Here is a 24,223-nt window from a genome sequence, read left to right as displayed (position 1 = left end):
GTCCCTGTGTTTCTGGGGGTTGCCTAGGCAACTGGGAGCCGAGAGTGGCCCTAATTCTGTGCTGGACTCCCTGAGACAGATGAGCTATTCGGCGCGTTGAGGGGGGGGGGGGGGGGGGGGCTGTTCATGGATGTTTGTGCTGGAGACATTTGCATTGAATGCTTTTCCCTTTTACAACAATTGAATATGAGGGGTACTTTATCTGCAATAAGCTCATTTTGTGTGGCCTCTTCCACGAGGAGGTCAGAGGTCAGCGGGTCGGCTTCTGACAGTCGACCCGGCTGCAATCCGCCGCCGCCATTCTGCGGTGGAAAGCCACGTTCGCAGGTCAGTGGTGGTTAAGCGTGTGGAGCAACGCCAGGAACGCCGCTTTGCAAACTTTATCTTTTGACATTATCACGGCCTTAGGCCTTTTATGTCAACATATAACCAGGAGCTTCTGATGTACCATTAAAAATTAAAGCTCAGAATACCGTAATGAGCCAATTTCCTCCAATATATCAATCACCAGACTACATTTGGTCATTTTCAGATTAGATTTAAAAGGAAACAATCAATACTTTCATTTTCATTTCACTTCAGGCAGGGAGGAACCATCACCAGGGGGTGACTTGGTGATAACAGGACCCTCGGATGCACCATTTGGAAATTGAAGCCTCTCAAAATATCAAACATGAGCCTTCAAAATCATTCAAAGGTGTTTTTTGTAAATTGCTCCCTACGCACATAGTTTAATAATTCTTCCAGCAAAATGCAATTTTTAAAGCCCAAGGTCTCAAGAGCACACGCAAAAGGCAAAAACAGGCCAAAAAGGCATTAATTACAGCGCCCCCTATTCTTCAAAAATTAAGAAAATTTTAGGCTGTGTTCAGGGCTTCAACATTTTTTAACAGTCCAGATATCCAGGCCAAATTTAACAACTTTTTGAATACGATAAAGGCCCCAAAAGGTTCTTATGAGAATAATAATAATAATAATAATTGAAATACGATTCCTCTACGACTAGTCGTAGCGAGGACCCTAAAAATACAACAAAAGTAAAAAATGCTCTCTCGTGCTGGGAGGTGTGTGAGGTCAGAGGGCCGAGTGTGGATGGAGCGGATTAGAGGCCTCCACCTGTCCAGAAGCTCCTCTTACTGCATCCCTGGTGGGATTCACAAACCTCTGTCTGTTATAACGCACGCAGCTCATCATCCAACACACATTCTGGAACAATGGTTGAAAAGCTGCAGCCTTCGGACCTCTTTGGATTCGTCCAGGTCAGAACCAAAGGATCCGATCTGTGGGATAAATAGTCGTCCGCAGGCTTTAATTAGGAGGATAGAGAAAGGCATTAGTCTGTCTCTCTGTCTCCATCATGCACTTAATAAGTTGTGATGATGACATTTGGACAACAACAACAAACCGGCTCGGTCAACCTCTCACTTCCTGTCTGTCTCCGTCCCGCCTCCTCGCCGGCTCCTCGTCTCTCTGTCGCTCTCCGAGCGTCTTCCTCTCGGCGCCGGACAATAAATCAATAGTGCGTCATTGAAGGAGACATCTGTGGGAAAGGGAGGAAATGGGAGACCTCGGGGGTTGGGGGGGGGGGGGAGGACGGGCCTCAAATGAAGTCCGTCCCTCTGTCATTCACCCGTATGTGTGTGTGTGTGTGTGTGTGTGTTTCATGGGGAGCCACAAACCGTCTCAAAAAGAGACGAGATAAAAGTTTCACTGCTTTGTGTTATTTTGTGTCTCTGATGGAAGGTGGGCTTCATTCATAATGCATCACGGAGTGCACACAAAACATTACCAGACCATCAAATTCCAGACAGTAAACTGTCTGGCATCAGTCCCACAGGCACCGCCCGAGGCACACACACACACACACACACACACACACACACACACACACACGCACACACACACACACGCTCATGTGAACACGCTCTCATGGGAGTAAACCAAAGTACTTGTATTCAAATATTGATCCGCAGGCTTCTGTTTCCAATGCCGCCACACTTATGAAATTCACTTAGAAATACTTCAGAGAGAGACGGCGTGTTGTGCAGCAAGAAGAAAACAGGTGTTGCTTTGCAGTGAAAGCGTGTGTGTGTGTGTGTGTGTGTGAGACCAGCGCTAACATGGTGTTACTTGATGAAGGTGAGTTGTGTTACATTGTGAGGATGAAGAGGCCCTTTTGTCCACCAAGTAACAGACACACACTAACCCAGGGTACATGTTGCCTACACGCATTGATCACTGACGCTCTATTCACAGGGTACATGTGGACAAAGTGCAGCTTAGTTCAAGTACTTTGATATCAGGGCTCACTTTACAGCGAGCAATACAGAATATTTGAAAGGTAAAAACATTACTAGATGCAACATGTCGATCTTATGGAAGGAATCATTTTGAAAATGTTCCTAAATGCCTCATATGAAGATTCAAAATCAAAAGTAATTGATGGTATTTTTGAAAAGCTTTGTATTCAAACGCAATGAAAAGCCTTGAAAACGAATCCTAATAAATAAGTCCCGTATTTATTTTAAAAAGCCTTTGGGTTGCCTTAAAGTGCTCGCCATTCAGAAGTCAGACCGCAAACGATAATTAATAACTGCTGCAATAGTCATAAAAGACATCAGAGGATAAAGTTTTAATACGTCCAAAGGGAGTCATAGAATCCGCCTCGATAGCCGTGGGCGGTTAATTCTATTTAAAAGATGCATGATGGCAGTTCTGCTCAGATTGGAACGCAGAGAAGGAGCTTATTCACTCAGTAATTATCGCCTCTTGTTCCATAATTGCACGACTTAAACCAGACGGAGATCCGAGGTAGCCGGCGCCCGATAAACATCATAAAAGGTGTCTCCGCCCCCTTTGGGTACCGATATCAGGGTCACGTCCAATGAGGGAGGGGCCGACGGCGTGTCCATCCGTCATGTCACGCCTTCCCCTCTTCCCCTCTTCCTCTCTTCCTCTCTTCCTCTCTTCCCCTCTTCCTCCCTTCCCCTCTTCCCCTCTTCCTCTCTTCCTCTCTTCCTCTCTTCCCCTCTTCCTCCCTTCCTCCCTTCCCCTCTTCCTCTCTTCCCCTCTTCCTCTCTTCCCCTCTTCCTCCCTTCCCCTCTTCCCCTCTTCCTCTCTTCCTCTCTTCCTCTCTTCCCCTCTTCCTCCCTTCCTCCCTTCCCCTCTTCCTCTCTTCCCCTCTTCCTCTTTTCCTCTCTTACCCTCTTCCCCTCTTCCTCTCTTCCTCCCTTCCCCTCTTCCTCCCTTCCTCCCTTCCCCTCTTCCTCCCTTCCTCCCTTCCCCTCTTCCCCTTCGCCTCATTGCTTCACCCGTTGGTGTCTAAAAACATTGGCCTTTGACATGAGTTGTGACCCGGCTTGAAGTGCGGGTCCAGTGGGCCGAGTCCCGCCTCCAGGCGCCAGCTGACCTCATCCTGAGGCTTTGGCGTCCGGATTCATGCAAGCAGCCTAAACTCCCCGACTGGACAGAATAGACGGCTGCTTTCATTCCGCTGTGTGTGTGTGTGTGTGTGTGTGTGTGTGTGTGTGTGTGTGTGTGGTGTGTGTGTGTGTGTGTGTGCGCGTGCGCGTGCGCGTGCGTGCGTGCGTGCGTGCGTGCGTGCGTGCGTGCGTGCGTGTGTGTGTGTGTGTGTGTGTGTGTGTGTGTGTGTGTGTGTGTGTGTGCGTGTGTGTGTGTGTGTTGTGATTGGAATTTTCCCTCCCTATTGATTGGCCTGTAAACAATTGTCTGGTCTGAGCAATTAATCGATGTGATGGAGTGACAGTGTCTCTGCTGAGGGACCAGCTACTTCCTCAATGAGCCGCTGCCCCCCCTCTGCCCCCCCCCCACACACACACACACACACAGACTCCGCCCCCCCCAGCAGCAGGCCTCGTCCAGGTGGATGACGTGCGTCTTTATTCGAGAGGTTCAACTCTAAAACACTTGCAAACAAAAGGAGCCTCATTCTGTTTGGATGCGATTGTTGATTCTGAAATTGAGATCAGAAGAAAAATGTTGTTTGTATGTTTTGATTTTCTGTTTTTTTTGCCACACTAATGGTTTCCGGGATGGAAATGTTGATCAATTGATCCGTCCACCACTCTGTTCCAGACTAAAATATCTCAGCAGCCTGTCAATTCTGTGCAGAGGATCGTGGTTCCCAGAGGATACGTCCTAATATCTGATTGTGGTTTTTAAGGGACTCCCTTTGTACGTCCCTTAACTTTTTAATCTCCCACAATCCGGTGAAAACGAGTCCAATACTTTTCCTCGAGGTCCAAGCGCGTCATTTTGAACCATCAGGTAAAAAGTGTTTGTCTGGTTCTGATGTTTCTTTGCAGGTTTCCTTGTTATCGTGACCAAGGCGTCACATGATGGACGGCGCCCTCAGTGCGTCCCCCGTCACCTCCACCGCCGTCCCCCCTGCACCCACATGTGGCTCCTCACCTCTTCTCCTCCCCCCCGAAAAGTGAGTCCACGCATTAGAAATATCTTTTGTGTTGCTTTTTCGACTCGACGCAAACATCAACAACAGATTATCTTTAATGCGGCGGCTGCCATGTGAGCAGCTTACACGCAATCTTTCATCTCTGCTTTGTGTTGTCGCTGCGCTTCAGCACCAGAGAACAAACGGGCTCAGAGGCCCGTTCCCGCATGTGAAAGGCCCAATACGAGCTGCCCGTTTGCTGGTCACAGATGTGAAATAATTGTTGTTTTTTTACTAACACAATGCTGCCAAATCTGCTTCAAAATGAGATTTAACCATCATTTAATCAAACTTTACAGTCTTCTCGTAAACATCCGTTTTTCCTCCTTTCAGCCTCTCTGGTAAATTATTAATTAATATGCACTAAATGGATGGTCTTTAAAAAGTGGATGATTGTATTTTTATCGCTACATAAAAATAATGTCGTCAAATGACCTCATCTCGTTTTGGTGGATCGACAAAATGAAATGTATGTATTTGATAGATAACTATATAATTCAATTATACATGTTATTGTACTTGTGTACGACAAATAGTCCTGTCACTGCAGGAGAATGGGTTTTGCTCTGGATAATTAAAAACTAATCATTTAAAAATAAATTTTTAAAAGTGGATAAATCATCTAAGAGGCTAAATAATGAAAATCCCAGTAAAAGCAAAGTCATTCCAGACATTTAGGACTCTTGCTTTCTGAAAGACACAAAGCTTCATTATTTCCACTGGTGGAACATAAACGTTCTCCCACAAACATTAAAGGAAAGTGAACATCTGAGGCGACGCTCTGCTGGAATGTGCAGAAAACAACTCGTCAGGAGTCAACCTCGCCGCTCCGGGCCGACCTTTGACCCCTGATAGCCGCCATGCTGTAATTTTGGTTTCGGCGTCTCGGGGGCCGGTCGGAGCCTGTTTGAAAAGGACTTTGATAATATCTTATCTGCTCGACCCAAACACACACAAACAGACACACACACACACACAAACAGACCTCACGCTCTCCCTTCAAACACAACACACACACACACGTTTCAATGTACCCACTTTACTGCAAACACACGGTGCACAAAGCCTCCTCACCTCCACCTCTCTTATCTTAGTCCTTCTCTGATGTAATGACACACACACACACACACACACACACACACACACTCCCACACTCCCTTCCCCAGATGAGTAACAGCCCCCTGAGCGCGTTGTGGGTCACTGGTCACGCGCTCCGGGACCTTTGGGCCCCGGTTCTTTCCCTTCAGGAGGGAAGCAGAGTTTAGTGTCGATGTGACTGCTGGTGGAGTCAAGTTTATTGTTTTTATCTTCAAGAGAAGTGTCTTCCAAGGAAAGACTAACTCCTGCAAATAGTCTGTTAATAGTTTGTTAACCCCCCCCCCCCCCCCGGAGACAGTATCAGCCTCTCTAGAAGTGTCTGATTTAGGGAGAGAGAGAGAGAGAGGGAGAGAGGGAGAGAGAGAGAGAGAGAGAGTAAAACTGATCTGGATGCTGTAAGAGGATCAAAGTCTGATCCCAGAACCATTGAAGCGATCAGAACTTTAGGTCCCAGTGCAAAAAAAAGAAAGCTACATCAATAAAAGCTTTTATACAATTTTATAAATAAAAAATGAATCAAGTCGTGTGTAAGTTCTGGGAACTTCAACTGTATTAAATACACTGAGCATTTTCTGTATTGTCATATAATGTTTTGCATGATGAATACATTGATGTGAGCGAAGTAGCTTCCAGGTAGAAGGTTCCACCTTCTTCTCTTGGACCATGTGACTTGAACAGCTTTCAATTTAAAAGAGAAACATTGAGGCCTTTGTGTGTTCTCTTGTGTTCTCGCCATGGACCCGATTTCCAGTGCCAGCACGCCGTCGTGTCCCAGTGCGGCGGGACGCCGGCGGCGTGCTCCTCCTGGTAATGACGGCAATCATCATAACCCTCCACCGCGGCGTCCCTTTCACTCCTCCATCCAGAGCCTCATCAGCGGCTCCTCTGGGAGCTGTAGCTGGCAGGGCCACTCCACACTGTCTGTGTGTGTCTGTGTGTGTGTGTGTGTGTGTGTGAGAGGGAGCCACACACACACACACACACACAAAAGCTCGGTCGAGGTCCCAGAGAACCGGAGAGGTCCGTCTGGGACCGTGCCAGAAGGAGAGATCTTATCGCCGATGCAGTGACCTCGTGTTGTGTTGAAATATCTCTTCCAAATGCGTGTATTGAGTGTGTGTGTGTGTGCGTGCGTGTGTGTGTGTGTGTGTGTGTGCGTGTGTGTGTGTGTGTGTGTGTGTGTGTGTGTGTGTGTGTGTGGAATCACGGGGTGTTGACGCATGTGTTTTCCAGCTATGCTTTGGCTGGTGTGGAATCCTCTGAGTGGAGCTGAGGCTTGAAGTTGTGCGTCTGTGCCTCCACACACTTCTGCATGCTTTAGTGTGATCATGTGACCTCACATGCATGTGCACACCTACACGTGTCCTTGTATGTGTCTCTTCGTCTCCACATTGGTGTTTTATTCCTGTTGAATCCTTGGTATGTTTTTACTTTTTATGTACCAGAAGTTGAGCTCAGTAAAATGTACCTTCAGATGTTTGATGGCATCATGCAAACCTCAGTGACACGTTGTCACAAACCAGGACACGGCTTCTACACACGTGTGTCCGGTGCAGAGTAACCGGAGCGTTTGGCTAATCGATCACTGTCAGTTTCTCCTGTGATTACTGAGACGGGACCCTGTCATCAACAGAAGCCCCGCCCCTTCGCCCTCAGACGCATGTGCGCGTGCACGTGAACGTTAAACTGAGCGTTCAACAGCGTAAAGGCAGCGCTCATCGTTAATATATTCAACCATGTGAGGCTGTTAAAGCCCTTTTCTCATCTGTTTCACTCTGAATTCTATTAAATCTATTTGTTGTCTTTGGGAAAGCTGCTAAATGCTGAAAAATCATTTCTGAGTTTAAAAAGGTGTAACGTTGTTACGTTAATGAGTAAAAGCTACTGGAAACTCCTGGTGAGCGACTCTTTGTCTGCGACACAAGCTCATTAGCATTTAGTCAGCATTCCACGAGTCCATTGGACCGTGTGATGATCGCTAGGATTCATAGTTCAGAAAAGCTCACAAAGGTTTATGTTGCTAAAACGGATTTAAAAAATGAACAATAAAAAAACCGTAGAAGTAGCATTTTCCTCCTCTTGAAATTCCCTTTATATTGTAATGGGGCCCCCAATGTCCCCTAGAAACAGCTGGGTCTTTATTTTACTCCTTAGCTCTGAGATGGATTGGACCTGATGATTCTCTCTTCATCGCCTGCGAGTAAACAAGCACTTTCACTGCTGCACGTCGCAGTAACGGACCGTGGACGCGCCGATGGGGCGTTTCTATGGAAGCGTTACCATAAAAACGCCTCCTTTTGATGAACAAACATACGGTTGCAGCTTAAAAAAAGAAGCCCACTCAACAGCTGCTGCGCTCACGATGCTCCGATTCCTCGCTTATTGGCCTTGGATTGAATCCCGATGGATGGCTCTTTGGAGCCAAGGATCCTTTTGTTGGAGGGGGGGGTGAGGGGGGGGGGGGGCTGTCTTCCAGGCCCACGCCGTCGCTGATTCTCGCCGGTTTCCTGGTCGAACTCGACCGCTCCGTCCGCGTTGTGCTCGCCTTCGTCTCCGGCGCCACGGCGTCCATCTTTAGGTCCGTTTTCGAAGCAGATGAACGGCGTCCAAACTTTCCCTCCGGGGGGGGGGGGGGGGGCCGCGGCGACAGTATTTCCAATATGTTAAAGAGGATCTGCCGGCTTAAAAGAGCTTTTCCATTTGGATGAAACAAAGCCGAACATGAAGTCTTAATGAGAAACTCTGTCCCTTTATTCTCTGTCCTTTGTTTTTGTCTTGATTCTTCATGACCTACGTTGACCTCTAATGGTTCAGGTCGGGCATTAATATTAAATCATTATGGTCAGGCTTTAATATTTAATGGTAAAGGTTGGGCGTTGACCTTGGATGGTTGAAGCTTACATCAGGTTCACCCTCCAGTTCCTGTTCTCTCAGCCCATTAAGACACAAACTAAACCAGGTCAGGTTATCTCCAAAATGTAAAATCACCAGATTGGGAGATTGTGGATTTCATTAAAGGCCGACGCCGTGCGTGTTGACGTGTAGGCGGGTCATTAGCAGCTCTTCTAGGAGTCTGATAATGACTTTTTAATCTTCTATTCAGGCTGGAAAGGTGCAGAGCAAGCAGGCTCTAATGAAGAGACACACCTGGGGGACCCGTCTGTTTACCTCAGCATAGAAGCTCCCAGGTTGTACAGAGTGATTCTCCCTCCTTCATCGGCCTCTTCGTGTTGGGTCATGACGTAAAAAACCCTCTGTCCCACTGAAAGTCCTCAGTGTCCTTGAGCTGAACTTACCTGAGGACGCCTTCTGTCCCCGGAACAGCTCGTCTCCTCTCGCGCTCTGAGCTTTGGACACAGAAAGCAACACAATGTCGACATTAAAAAGAGTGAACAGGACGGAACAAATGGAGTCCAACCTGATGTCAGCCGTAATGACGCTTCGGCCTCTGAGGGACCACAGATGGTTACGAGGAGGATGCTCTCCTGTCAGGCTTCATCGAGGTTGACGTGGAAGAGAGGACAACAGTTCGTCTGTCTCTGAGACAGCTCATGTCTATTTCGGGATCAGAACTTTGGTTGGATCTCTATAAATATACTCGATCCAGTCAGTAGTTGACTTATGCAAAAATACCTTTTACATTTTACTTTTTGCAGACTCATTTCGGTATTATTTGATCAAACCGAAGCCAAAAAAAGTAGCTGTAAAAATGAGAAGAATCCGGTAGTCTATTGTTGTCTACATTCTGCATTTAAATCCTCAAACAAGCAAACTGACGTAAACCCGACCGCACGCACGCGGTCACATGTGGAATCCGTCTCTCCAGCGGCCTCTGCTCCTCGTTTGGACGCAGCTCGGATGTGGAGTCGCGCACCTTCTGCCAGACCCTCGCGCCAGCGGGGAGCCTGCGTGCGCAGCCCGCCCCCCCACCCCCCTCCTTCTCTCTCTCCCTCTCTCTCTCTCTCTCCCTCCCTCTCTCTCGCGTGCGTCGGGCGCGCACAGAGCGCGCACCGGGTTGTCAGTCCGCTCCGTCTGTTGGTCGGAGGTCGCCTGGTTGCGCGCAGCGGCGTCTCGCAGCAGGAATTTGGGGAGTGTTACTTTCTCGGCTCGACTCGTATTTCTGACATTTCTGCTGTGACGGTCGGTCGAGAGTCGCTGAGAGAGAGAGAGAGAGAGAGAGAGAGAGAGAGAGAGAGGGAGAGCTGAAATAAAGGAGCGCAGATCTTGAAGCGCAGCGCTCAGATGTTCGTTTGGTCAGATTTCCGTCGTCTCGCGGGCTTCGTTCTTCTCTCGGAAGTACGAGGATCGATTCCTTTCGGTCTGTGACAGAGAATCGAAGCCGCGCAGCTGCTACTTCTCGAGAACGGATTTTTGTTTTTGCCCACATCGCGAATCTTGTTTTCTGTTTTGGATTATTGTGTTTTTCTTCATTCCGGGAGAGGGCGAGTTGTCCCCCCCCCCCCCCCCCCGGAACCACCGCGGATCTGGTGCTGAAGCTCGCAGGATGCCGGGGACCCTACAACAAGCACATCTCTCACTTTGAGACAATTGTCTTCTCTCTTTCTGGACGTAAACCCACAGGAGTTTTTTGCGTGTGTCTTTGCTCTTCCTCTCTTCTTGTGCACAATGTCTCCGTTGGACAATCTGAGGATGCAGAGTGGATTTCTATTGTTCCTTTTCTCCCAAGTCCCCCTGGTTGCTTCCTTGGCTCAGACCGGTAGGTTGCTGTGGATGCGTCGCGGCTTGACAACAGGCTGAACATTGATCCGTTTTTGCATCATTTTTGCACCATTGTTGCCTCTCACCTGTTATGCATGGCTTTCCCCTCCGAGAGCGCGCCTGCAGGGATTCAGCACTGTTTGCGCTACAATTGCCCCCTAATAGATGTAAATAGGGATTAAGTACCGTACAAACTGGCACTATGTATTATCACAGTATATCAGTCATTAAAACGGCATTATCACACATTTTGACGCACTCGTGCGCGTGCCACTGAAGCTTGATATGGGCCACAAGCAATTTCATAAATCATTCATTGAGAACATTAAATGTAATCGCGCTGGCAGTTTGCTGGAGGAGCAGCAGGCAGCTGCACCTCTCTGTGCGTAATCGCACCTTATGGCGGGCGCACACCTCACTTTGTACCCCACCCTTCTCCAAAGATCCGGGAGTTCAATCACCTCATTAAAGGTGATGGAATCCACCGGGAGTGGGTTCATTAAACCAGAGCTCTCTGCTCTGGAGTGGAGATCCCCCAGCCTGGAGGTCTCAGCACCATCACTCCGCGCTCCCGATGGTCCGTGTCTCTCTCCGCTAACGACTCAACTTTCCTCTCCCTCTCCTGTCGGGGCGCAGATAAATGCGGGGGGAACATCGAGATACACGCCGCGGACTACCTGACCTCCCCGGGCTACCCGGGCGCCTACCCGCCCTCCCAGCAGTGCGCGTGGGTCATAACAGCCCCGGAGCCGGGTCAGAAGATCCTCATCAACTTCAATCCGCATTTCGATCTGGAGGACAGAGACTGCAAGTAAGAGTTCACCCCCCCCCCCCCACACCCCCCCCCCCGTTTCCCCTCCCGCGCGCGCACGCTCGCCCCCTTTCTGCTCCTCCGCTCCTCTACCCTGCCCGGATACAGCGTGGAACTCTGCCCCCTGTCGGTGCTCCTCGTAGCTCCAGAGGCTCCTGGAAGTGACCTCAGGGGGGAACCGGGCTTGATGGAATGTGAACGTGAGTTTGATGAGGCGGGTGTTTGCATTCTTCATGTTGGCGCGGATCAAGACGCTCGCAGAGAAAGCTGTGTTTGCTTTTCATTTGGCGGCAGAAGTCACCTGTTTGTGTTTGAGGAGCCTCGAGGGTCTGAGGCCCAAACCTCACTTTGTCTGAAGCAGCTTGGTTTTTCTCCCACCACCTTTGACTATTAATGTTTAGTAATGTTAGTTTAGTTAGTAATGTTTGGTCTCTGCCAGGAGACAATGCGATGGCTTGTGTGCTGTGTTGTCGTTCATTGGCTAAATGCTCGGCGACATCTCGTCTCCGCGGTGATTCGCACGTCTTCACAGCACCTTTGGTCGGATACGGCTGCTGGTCGACTGCTCCTCACACATTAAAATGAGAACACGCCTCATTCTCCAATTTTGGCTCCAACTAATTAAATCAGACATTAGAGCAGCGGTAGTTGCAGACACATCCGATCTGCACTCTATTTACCATCCACCTCTGCAGTTGCTGATGAGCTGATTAATGGATTCCCAGGATGTTGATGAGCAACAATTTTGGTAATCGATTAATCACAATCTTGGGCTCGAAGGGCCAAACCTTCATTTCTTCCTGCTTGTCAAATACGAAGACCTTTTCTTTTTCTCTTTTATTGTAGTGAAGTTCTTATCTGTTATCTTTATTTAACAGAACAAGTGATCGGAGGACATCACTATGAGAGCTGGAAGCTTGTAAGGAACGTTTAGGTCTGTTTTCTTTCAGACAAACACTGATTAATAAATGAAGAAAACGATTATCTGATGAATCAAAGCAGTTAAAAAACGTTCCTATAAGACACGGAAACCTGCCTCACACGTTCACACACACGTCTGATGGTGTTTTCCTCCGCGTTACTCCACTGGACCTGTAAACAACAACCCAGAAACGCACACTCGATTGTGTGCAACCACCCGACAGCTCAATGTGTCGCTCCCGTCCATAAATAAGCCTGTTTTTATGTCGGCTCCTCTGTCTCTCTTTTTTTTTTTTAAAAGCTCCATAAACGGCTCCTGTGTAAATCAGGGCCGGCTGTCCAGCGCCGCCTCACAGATGGGCTCCTCCAATACTATCGGATCATGTTGCACCACCGGGGGGACCAATAAAGCTCCAGGACGCTGGAGCCACTCGGGGCAGATAGTGCATATTGTGTCTTTCAGGGGATAACGGAGCCGCTTCCTTCAGGGAAAAACCCTCCTCCTGCGACGAAGCAGTAGAAGTTTGTCATGATGCCGGTTAAAGTGCTTAAAGAAATGTACTTGATCTCGGTGGTAAAAGTTTAGCCGTTATAAATTCAGTGATAATTCACGTCATTAGACGTCCAAATGGATCTTTTTTTATGCGTTTAAAGAGGCTCTTTGTCTGAAATCAAGGGAGGAATCTGTTTGACGGTTACGGGATTCGAACCCGTGACCCTTGTCATGTAATTTGTCTGTTTTCTTCGGGGGGCCTCGGTTTTGCTCGGTCGGATTCGTTATTTGTTGTGTGAGTTTATGTTGGATGAGGACGGGGTGCAGCTCGGAGCTCTCTGACTTGGCAGCAGTAGTGTTGTTCTTGGGAGCGAGTCAAATGTTCGAAATATGCCCACTGATGGGGGGTGGGGGGGCGAGGGGGGGGAGGGACTTGAGCCTTTGGCGAGACCGCAGCCCCACTTAAAAATTTCCTGAGATGATATTCAAGAGTTTGGTTTCACTCTTTGATGCCAAAAGGCGCAACGTCGGCTTCCCGAAAGCGGCCCTTCAGTCTGTCACAGACCAGTTCCAGCCTGTGATTGGACACAGAATGTCATGTTCTACCACTGAAGCCTCAAAGTGTTCATAACCTCCGCTGGCAGGCCGGAGAGACACCAGACAACCGACATCTGCTCCGCCAAAGTGCCCACGAGCAAGACCTCCCAGTCGCAGAGCCGAACCCTTGACCTCCGATCCGACCCTTGACCTCTGAGTCATTGTACTTGAAATGAATCCCTCGAGAATCGAATCCGGACTGAACGACTGGACAGGTCGCCGGGTCATCACCACTCCATGGTTCCTGTATTTATTAAGCCCACATCTCCAAACATCAGAAACAGGACGGCTTTCTGCAATTCTTCTCAATTATTGAGTGATTTGACCTATTAACCTTCCCCCATTTGGACCCTGAAACCAGTGATATTGTGTATTTCCTTTGTTTTGTCACTCACAAGTGATAATAGTCTTTGTAGGATTTTTGTAGCAGTAAAGAAATCCCCTCGTGGTTTCTTTTGTAGATAAAATAATACCTGATGACTCTTATGAGCCTTTTGGATTTCAGTGTCTGCAGGGAAATCAAGCCAATGGCCTTTGGGTTAAAGGACAGTTCCAATAACACTCTACCATCCCACAGTTTCCAGTCAACGATACCCCCTGATTGGATTTATTGTTGGGATGACACCCCAGGCCCCTCCCCCCGGCCTGTCGCTGCTTTCCCATTTCTCCCAGTGCCATAATTAAACCACTGGACCAAAATGGAACCAACGCGCTCCAGTGGTGAGAAACATGTGAACAAAGGAGCCACATCCGGCGTCTGTGACTAAATGTCCTGCCCCATGACACGGGGTTTGTAATTATGACCCCCCCAATTACAACCTTTTCAAAATGCATACGTCAGCCGGTGGGATTCACGAAGGAGGAGGGAAGCGTGGGGGACGTTTCCACCAAAGGACAATTTGACAAGAGCCACAACAACATGAGGAGGAAAAAGCACAGAGGTATTGACTCGAGGACCTTCAAGACGGACCTTGAGGCTGAATGGATTCCAGGAGCTTCTCAAAAACACAATTCCAAACCACAACCTTCCACTTCCACCAAAGTGACACAATCTGCGCTCGGCGAACAGACGTTGGCTTTTTAGTTTTTTTTGTCGAGAAGCGGCGACACCTTTTTTTGTGTGTAATCCGTCGTCTCTCTGCCTTCCGGAGCCAATCTGGAGCGGCACCAGAACGCGTCTTGTCTCCCGTCCACGTCTGAAATAGCGCTGGGCCGCCGAGTTGGAATCCCCGCGGAGAGCGTGGGGGGGGCGGGGAGGGGGTGAGGGGGCGGAGCCGAGGCATCGGCGAGGAACACGCGTCGGTGGACGGGATAATTTGGGACAGCTTTTTGTTGGTTGGTGGCTGAACTGTTTCCTCCCACACGACAGACACACAACACACACACACACACACACACACACACACACACACACACACACACACACACACACACACACACACACACACACAACACACACAACACACACACACACACACACACACACACAACACACACACACACACACACACACACACACACACAGACACACAACACACACACACAACACACACACAGGCAGATAACTTTCTGTCACTCGGAGGATGCTTCATGTGTGCGCCGTCGGGCGGTTATGAGCCACAGAGAGACACGGGAGGGACAGGCGATGGAAGGAGGTCCCACCAGGAGAAAAGATCTCAGCAGTTCATCCAGAACTCAAAAAGGAGAAAAGCAGTGAATGGAAAAGGAAAAAAGGAGAAAAGGACAAGAAGAGTTTCTCAAGCGGAGACAGTCACAGGACTTGAGCCTGGAGAGTCACATGAATGGAGACACACATTCGGGAGGCATTTGCGTGTGTGTGTGTGTGTGTGTGTGTGTGTGTGGGGGGGGGGGGGTTGTGGATTTGACCTTTCAATCACAAGTTCATCAGACTCAGCTTATCAGGAAAACTTATCAAGTGTTTAAAATAAACATGTCTGTTGCGGTATGGTTAAATGAATGGGTGAATATGGATCATATTGATATACTGCTGTGCATGTGTGGATCTGCATAGAGATGAATGAATGAACAGATGGATGAATCAAAAGACTCCTCCGTGTATGTGAGGTCGACAGCTGGCGGGATGGACTCAGGGATCGACTGATGACGGATTGATGGATGGACCATTGGATCCACTGCTGTGGGGAGGAGGATCCTGGATTCAAGAATTCGGGGGTGAATCAATATAATGAGCAGGATTTAATGTTATGGAGGATGAGGATGGGTGAGCCCAAAGATGGGTGAATGGAGGATTGATGGATGGTGCTACGATGAGGTAGATGATGAATCTTCTCAGGGGGGGGGGGGATTGCTGGATGAAAGATGAATGCATTGTTAGATGATTAAGGACTGGATGATTGGATGAATAAATCAATTAGTAGATGATAGGTGGAAGGCGGACTCCAACAGATCGATTGAAGAATTGGACGCAACGTTCAAGGGGAGGATTTCAGGGTGGTGGGACGGGAGTCTTGGCCGATGAATGGATGAATATACATCGGAACGACTCCTGCCCCCAGTTCCTTCCTGATGGCCCCTCCTTGTGAACAAGTAACTCTGCCTCAGTTGTTGAGTCTTGTGTCATCATTCTGATGAATGGCGGCCCTTTATGTGGCGTTTGGAGCGAGGCTCTCTTTCACCAGAGGCCCTTTGCTCGGCATCTAGTCTGACTTTGCCGGTTTCAAAGACAAATAACTCCCCCCCCCTCCCCGCCCCTCCCCCCCCCCCCTCCCTTCCAGATGGTGGTATTTTTCAGCTCCAGAGCCGCCACACAAAACAGGAAGCTGTCACCGATCATCGGTTAGCCCGTGGCGCTCGCCCAAGGAAAGTGAAGGCGTGAGCCATGAAAAATAATTCCCTATTTTGGTCTGTGTTTTGCAAGTGTTTCCTATATAAAAAAGTACAAAACAGCCTTGAGAATTAGGTCCATTCTCCCGTCTCATGTGTCATGTGTAAACATTTGTAACATGACGTTTTGCTCTCATAGAAGGATCCACAGATGGACACATGAGGGCCTCTGAGCTGGAACCACTCAAACAGAAGAAGTTTCATCTCAATCTGGTCACTGGGTGTGATCCACGCGGCTCATCAAAGGGGCGGCGGGGGGGGGGGGGGGGGGGGGGGGTTAGCGGCTGGTTGCCCCTGACGATCCCATCCTGACCTTCGCTGACAGGCCCTTCGCTGTCTCGCGCTTCCTCCTTCAGCCTCGGGCGGTTTCGTCGGGTTTCAGAGGGTCACCTCCTGCACCAGCGCTTTCTCTCTCTCTCTCTTTCCTTCTCCCTGACCCCCCCCCTCTCCCCCCCCCCCCCTGAACTCCACGTGCACTCGTCATGGTTTCATTCATTCATTCCCTTTTCTTTGAGGTGAATGCTGGTGACTCGTCTGAAGCAGTTTGTTCTGGTGAAAGAATGCACTGAAGATCCAGTCGTGACTGAAAAACTAAAAAGGAACTTGTAGCTTTTAGACTTCTGAAAGAGATCGAGCGCTGGTGTCAAATCATATTTCTGAGAAAGAGGAAGCGGGTCTGAACCCTGCACTTTGTTCACAGTAACAGGACCGGTGGGTTCGGGGGCTTCATCTGAGAGTGAATGAATGAATGAAACCTGGATGTGAAAATGTGAGGTTGAACCAGAGTGCGTTCAACTTCCCTCGTGTTAAATAACCCCCCCCCCCGCCCCCCCCACGCAAACATACTCCTGCATTTGCACCCAAACGGAGAACAAATAACTGTTTGTATGTTGCATTTAATGCTTTGTGATCGGAACGAATTGATCAACGAAAACCTTTTCAGCTCCAACGGTTAATCGAGTCGGTCAAGAGTTCACCGACGTTCTGCAGCAGATGTTTGTCTGAAGGAAGGAAGCCTGAACCTTTGACTCCTGCTATTGTTTCTCTTATGTAACTCCACATTGTTTGGACTGGCCCCTCCAAACAATTATATATATATATATTATATATATATATATATATATATATATATGGAGAAGGTCCACAAAGTGCATACAAACAGACAATAGGAACATTTAAATTGCTCTTAATGTAATCAAACATGTACTGTACACACACTTCAAATGTTGACACACAAATGAAAACACATGTCGGATTATATCCTTAACGAGCAGATTAACGAGGAGAGAGTTTAGCGGCGCGGGGGGGGGGGGGGGGGGGGGCATCCTCAGATGCACAGCTGCAATCTGAGGATTTACAGGACTCGTCCACTGATGCTCTCCATATGTTCCAGAAGCAACACACACACAACCCGGGGGGGGGGGGGGGGGGGGTGTTCTAGAGTAAACATTTGGATTTAATAGTGACGATGAGGCTTGTTTTGGACTGTTTGGGCACGAGGCCAGTGACCACGGAGTAACACGCAGCAGACGGGACCGGACTTTGGTCCGTTCGGAGGCTTCGTCCCGCCCGGATTCTCGTTTTAAGGCGCCGCAGGTTGGACGCGGCTCGTTTTCAATGGTCGCGTTCTTTTCGGTGTTTTCAGGCTTCGTCCGTACGTGTTGTTGTTTTTTCGGTGCATGACCCTGATCCCGCATGACAGGAATCACTAAAGCCTCCGTGACACGTGATGTGGGTCCTAATGCGTCTTCAAAGTGGAAACCAACTACGCAGATGTCAGCCAGATGTGCACTTGGTGTGTTCTTAGGATTATGGTTTTTTAGACTTTGTGAACTGTTTGTACCCAACGCCACTCAACAAGGTACTTTTCACACATTTCTTTGGACTCTACGGGAATCTGGACCTATTTATCCTCTCTTTTGGATCCGCAGCATCTTTCACACTTTCAGTAAAGCAGCCTGCAGTCCACATAAAAACCCGTCCAAGTGTGAACATGGTTTGGGATGAACTTTTAAGATTTAAGATGCCTCTGAATTTATTCCATTACAGGAATTCCACACAACTCTGCTCTTAATTTGCCTCCAGTTTCCATTGAGGAGCAAACACAGAATGATGGGTTTACTGACGAGCTCCGACTTCCTTTCTCTGTTTCCTTCCTCTTCCTCATACTGACGTGACTGAGATGTGCCTTATGCAGATGTGCCTCATGCAGATGTGCCTCATGCAGATGTGCCTCATGCAGATGCAGGCGGGGGTTGTCGGTACCCGAGGAATCCACTAAATATTAAATGAATGTGGAAAAAAAAGCCTGTAAAAAGTCAATGTCACGCTTTGGACGGTTCAGGATACAGGGGGTCAGAGGTCGGTCGGGAGGCCAAACAGAGTTCTGGACTTTCCCCGGGGGGGAGGGGGTGGGGGGGGGGGGTGAGTCGGCCCGGGAGGCTTTGTCCTTTTTTTTCTTCTTTTTTTTAATAAGCGCGACGGACAATTGGAGCAGGACTGGCTGTTCATTAGCAGCGTGGACAATAAAGTCTTCTTCTTCTTCTTCTTTCACGGCTTGTTGAGGAATGCGTTGTGTCTGTCTGGCTAAAAAAAAAAACGCCCCGGGGTGACCTCCCATTGAGACGTGTATGCAGACACACACACACACACACACACATCTTGTGGGCAGATGATGAACCGCGTGGGAGGCGAGCACACAAACGCTCGTACGTGGACGGGTTTCGGCCCGATGACCCAAACGGCGCTCAGGGTGCTGACTGAGGGAAATGTGCGTGTTAGTAGTCAGGCGCTGAGAGCCGAGCCGTCCACGTGTCAGTGGAACATCATCTGCTCTGGTGTTCCAGGCCAACACTCCAGGCACCGAGTGGACTTGAGATCCTTCGCTGCATGAGAAGTGTTGGAAGTGAAGACTGATTTATATTAACGTGCAACACAAATATAACGAAGCACAACACAAACCCGTCTTTATGTAGCAGAGGATTCAACGCAATCATTTAATTTCCACATTATACTTCAATATGTCTGCGGCAATGAGCAGTGCTTAGTGCTTCCTCCGTGATGCTAACCCTTAGCACAACTGAAGCTCAAACGCTCTCATCCTCTTTTAACGGCTTTATTTCCTCAAAAAGCAGCACTTTCTCTTAAATGGAGGCTTTTTTTCTCGGGACGCTTCATGCTTCCTTCGTCCTGTCCGAGAGCCGAGCCATCCCTGCAGGCCTTTTTTCACTTGTACACAGCTGGCTAATTCATGTCCCATGTTCTTCTTCTTTTTGGGGGGGGGGGGGACTCGTGTGTCTGAGTGAGGGGGAAGCAACGGCGTGTCGCGTGTCAAACGGTCCTCTGACGTGTGTCCTCCTCGTCTCACACACGTGGAGCCTCGCAGAGACTTTGACCTTCTTTCTCCTCCACTTTCCACCAAACGTTTCCCACCTCATCCTTCCTAAACAGTCAGAAGGAGGGGCAGCGGGGGGGGTGGGATGGGGGGGGGAACCTTCTTGTCTCCTAAATGAGGACAGATTCCTCCTCCTCGTCCCTGTTTTAATTTCCCAGCAGGGTTGTGCGTCCGTGGCTCGGTGAAGGATGAGGATGTTCATGAGGATGCTGGCTTCCACCAATTTGTGTCGTTTTAATCGGATTTGCTTGGAAACATTTTAATTTGTGCGAGTGTTTGGAGTTTATCAAATAATGCATCACTTAATGAAGGTTTGGACCTTCTTGTTTGTTGTTTTTCTCCCTGATAAACATCAATTAAGAGAAAATGTGTACTTTGTGAGTACGAGCGAACACTGAGTAGCTCTGCAGCCATAAATGAGTCTGTGTGTGTGTGTGTGTGTGTGTGTGTGTTTTGAGAGTGAGGACTATTTTTCACAAAGGGTTCAGAATTGCTTTCAGGATTAGTTTGAGGAGACCAGCGATGCCTCCTTCAGGCTTCATTGGGATTCACAAAAGAGGATCCTGTCTTGTTGAAATTACACTTGTATCTCACTAAGTTACCAAAGAAACATAAAAATAATACAATGTGAAAACTGTTAAGCTCGTAAGTGCTTTGTGGATCTGTTCGCTGACAGCACATTTATTTTTACCCCGTCAACGTTTCCTGTTGCGATGCTAAAGCTCTCAAAGCCACTTCCACATATAACATCCCGCTTTTCATACTGCAGCAGTGACTTTGTGTTTATTTTCTCCACATTTATTCAAAGCAACAGTCTTAAGTCCCTTTGAACCCAACCACCCAATAGAACCCAGGCCCTGGGTCGCAGATTAGCATTTGATAAACACAGTTTTCAGGAGACAAGAATTAAGCTCATTTGTTGGTTAGTATGAAGGCAAACGTTACACAAAGGGGAAAAACCTTTTGACGTGTACACAACTCTCTTTTGTTGAGTCCGAGTCACACCCAGCACTTACAGGAAGCTGAATTTTATGAATCATGTGAGTGGATACGCAACTATTTGTGAAAACGGGAAATCGACAGAGCGGTATTTTTTTTGTGAGAGGAATTCAAGTGTGTGTGTGTGTGTGTGTGTGTGTGTGTGTGTGAGTAACACAGCCAGAGGGAGAAGATGAAGATGATTTGGTTAGTACGGGGGAGGTGACAAACAGGAGGGTGATGGACTGGTGTGTGTGATGACAGGTGGCGTCGTAGTGCGTTTTCTGCACACACACACACACACACACACACACACACACACACACACACACACACACACACACACACACATTGTGCAGTCATATTTCAGATGTGCCATCTGCATCCTTGCAGCAGAGCTCAGAACGACGGGTCCGGGAGGATTATGGACTGTTGCCCTCAACACTGCAGCAAAGCTCTTCAACAGCTGATCAGCTCGCCAATAAGGATCAATGGAGGACCTGAGGATGTCAAAATGGTCTTCTGACCCCTTCCTGTTCAGGAGCTTGTATGGTTGTAGTGGGCTTTAACGCGTGCGCTGAGGAGTCAACAAGGTTCTCGTTAATATGACAGGAATCTGTGGAGCAACAGGTCACAAAGGTCCCCTTAAACTGCTGTTGCCATAGTTTCCGGGTTGACACTTCTGCACCTTCCCCCTGAACGCATCACATCGAGCACCGCGAGCGCGTAAACAAGCCGCCGGGCCGCCGGGGCCGAGGGCGTCTCCCGCTCAGCGCAGCCAGGAAGGAATGCCGAGCTGTGGGAAAACCCCCCTCCTCCGTCTGGATCGCATTTTGTTCCAGGAGACGATCTTCGGCCCTTTGGTCCAAGCGGCTCCACTCCGATGCATTTGGAATCATCAATTTCTCCCTGGAAGTGGCCGACCCCGCGAGAGCCAGGTGTTGTGGCGTTACCTTTGAGCGAGTCGTTTCCAGGAGATTAGTCTGTTCGGCTCGTGGTTTCTCAGCGGAACCAACGATCCTCCAGAAAGCAGCTGTGACTCGCTCCGACCTTTCCTGGCTCCTCCTGCTACTGGTTGCTTATTGGGTTTGACATTCAGCCCCCCCCCTGCACTCACTGCTCGGGTTGACGCTGGGTGCCAGTTAACGGCGCAGAGTGTTCATTAAAACATCTGCAGTTGGTGGACGGGGGGGGGGAGGAGGGGGAGGGGGGGGTCGTTGCGCCCTGGAGCAAGGCATTCAGGGGCCTCTCTTCATTTAGACACACACTCACACTCCATCGCTCTCTCTCCTGTGGCTCTGGATATGAGACATGGGGCTGGGGGGGGGGGTTCATGCTACGAATAAAAATGCCATCACCTAAACATCAGACGTCGCCGTGGAGAAGGAGAAGGAGAAGGAGAAGGAGGAGAAGGCCGAGCGGGGCAGATGAAAACGGGAGCAGATTATTTACACCTCCTGCTCAAAGAAGACCTCCCTTTGAACATCAAACACGCGGTGGTGTCGTTGCGGGTGGAAATAGACTCGCCCCCAGAATAGCGATTAGCCGCCCTCAGCAGCAACCCTCCTGGGGGGGACGCTGCTTAAAGGTCCCCTCGGTGGTCCTCCGGGGGTCTTTTCTGTGGTAAAACCCCAGCGCCTCTCTCTCTATTTTCCTCTCAGTGTCCAGCTTACGGTTCTGTTTCTTTGCCAAATGTCCGGCGGAGACGGAGCCGTCTGAGCTCTGCTGTTGTGCCCCGTTGTGTTGTTTTTTTTTAGGGGTGTGTGTTTCCGTCTCATTGGACAAACATTCCACACATTCCTACCTGAGAGCTTTTACTGCTGATCAGCACGCCGCCCGCTGCTGACGTGAGAGTGCGACACTCTACCCGGCTCACGTTGGAATATGCCTCCCTGTCCTCCTGTTAGCAGAGGTCAGGGGTCAGCTTCGACACGTTGACCCCAAAGCCGCCATGGATTTTCCTGTCGTACTTTACCCTCTTTAGCCGCTCGCCGGGCCGAGTTGTTTCCACAGCTGGCTGAAAGAGGAGGAACGTTGTCATGTCACAAGTTCTTTGGAAATTGATTTATTTGCGTAGTGCTGATAAAAGTCACAAAGTTCTTTCACAATGTGGCTCAAAGAAACTGTCCAAACAAAGAGAAGGTCAGACGTGAGAAACGTTGTGCAAAAGAAGCCCTCGAAACCTTTTAAAACAGCAATCTGAAGACTTCTTCTCGACCTGAGATGTTTCCAGGCGTCATGAACTTCATTCGAGGGGGGCGGGGGGGGGGGGGGGGGGAGGCGTCCTAACACGTCGGATATGTGTGTCCTGCAGCGCGAGGGGAAAACAGACGGCTCAGGAGATAAGAAGGTCTTCAAAGCCCAGACATTCAGACTGTGTGAATGTGAGGTTTTACAGTCATGTGACTCGAGTTCTGTGGTCAAAGCTGCAAAGAGCAGGAAAGACGTTCTTATGTCCTTAGATCGTGCTTTTTGGCACCTCACCATGTATCATCATCGTCATGTTTGCTGGATGGTTTTCGCACATCATTATTTTAACTAATGAACTCGTATTGATCGGCTCATCTGTATTCTAAACCCGTGTCTCCTCTCTCCTCCAGGTACGACTACGTGGAGGTGTACAACGGCGGGGACGAGCTCTCGACCATGTTGGGGAAGTTCTGCGGGAAGATCGCTCCGTCGCCGATCATCTCCAGCGGCAGCGAGCTGCTCATCAAGTTCGTCTCCGACTACGAGACGCACGGCGCCGGGTTCTCCGTTCGCTACGAAGTCTTCAAGACAGGTCTGTGGACGAGATGAATCGCCTCGTGGAGAGCAGCCCGTTTAAAATCTATTTAGGTTTACAGGTTTTTACAGGTTTGTTCTGAAGCCGTTTGGATCGAGTGGTGGACCCTTGATTATAGTCGTAAAGTAGTCCTCTGGTCTAAACCTACCCAAGAAGTCCTCTGGTCTAAACCTACCCAAGAAGTCCTCTGGTCTAAACCTACCCAAGATGTCTTGTCTGACTAAGTAGTCTTCTACGTAACCACCGGCCTGTCGGGGAAGGAGAACTTCTCCCGTGTCCTACATTTGTATCTGGTCTTCTCTCCTGGGTCTACTCAAGGGTCTCCTGTGACCACTTCAGCTTCCACCAATGACGGCGGCAGATAAATCATATTTTAAAAACGAATAGAAGCAGAAGGGGGGGGGGCATGCGATTACGTGAGATCGCTCTTCTTCTTTTTTTCTGTTGTTGTTTGCAGACCTGAGGGCAATAACCATTCACAGAATCACAGGATCCAGGAATAACTTCTCCCAGGAGGGCTTGTGTTTAAAGTATAAATGGAGAGGAGGCAGTAACCTGAGAATCCTCCAGGTTCTGCTCTAACGTCTGTTCCCTCTTCACTACAAAGCCCCACTTCTGTTTTACCTTTTTAAAAACGCTAGTATCGGCTGTAATTTCAGGGTGCAAAGTGGAGTCGAATGACAGGATGTTATTAGGGAGTCAGTGTAATAAATCTTTGAAAGTAGGTCAGCGGCTTCGAAGGATCGCTGGTCCTGAACATTTTGCTGGTGGAATTTTTCTTTCTTCTTTCGTTCTTTTTTTTTCCGTTCAGCGTAGCTCACAGACGTGTGGTGATTTATATTTGAGCTCCGGTGGCTGATGTAATCATCAGATCGGGGGTCGTACAGCAGTCTGGGTCACTGTGACATTTACTTTCTGAGAAGAAAGTAAAATCCAAAGAAAGAAATCCAATTTCATATGAAATATGAAGCTATCGTGGTGAAAGTTTTAAGAGTCTACTCGAAAAGGGATGAACCATCATTTTGGGGATGAAAGTAGAATTCAAAGAGTCGGTTCTCTCAGTTCCTCTCAGAACTTACAGCCATACGTCA

General features: G+C 48.9%; 1 pseudogene; it reads left to right on the top strand.

Annotated features, from left to right (window-relative positions):
* Positions 1 to 9,561: 9,561 nt before the first annotated feature.
* The window catches only part of LOC119204395 (neuropilin-1a-like), a 39,809-nt pseudogene continuing 25,147 nt past the window's right edge, over positions 9,562 to 24,223 (top strand).

Source organism: Pungitius pungitius, chromosome 15 (genome assembly GCF_949316345.1).
Source record: "Pungitius pungitius chromosome 15, fPunPun2.1, whole genome shotgun sequence".
NCBI classification, from domain to species: domain Eukaryota; kingdom Metazoa; phylum Chordata; class Actinopteri; order Perciformes; family Gasterosteidae; genus Pungitius; species Pungitius pungitius.
The sequence above is the reverse complement of the archived record's forward strand: the minus strand, read 5'-3'. Positions and strand labels throughout refer to the sequence as shown.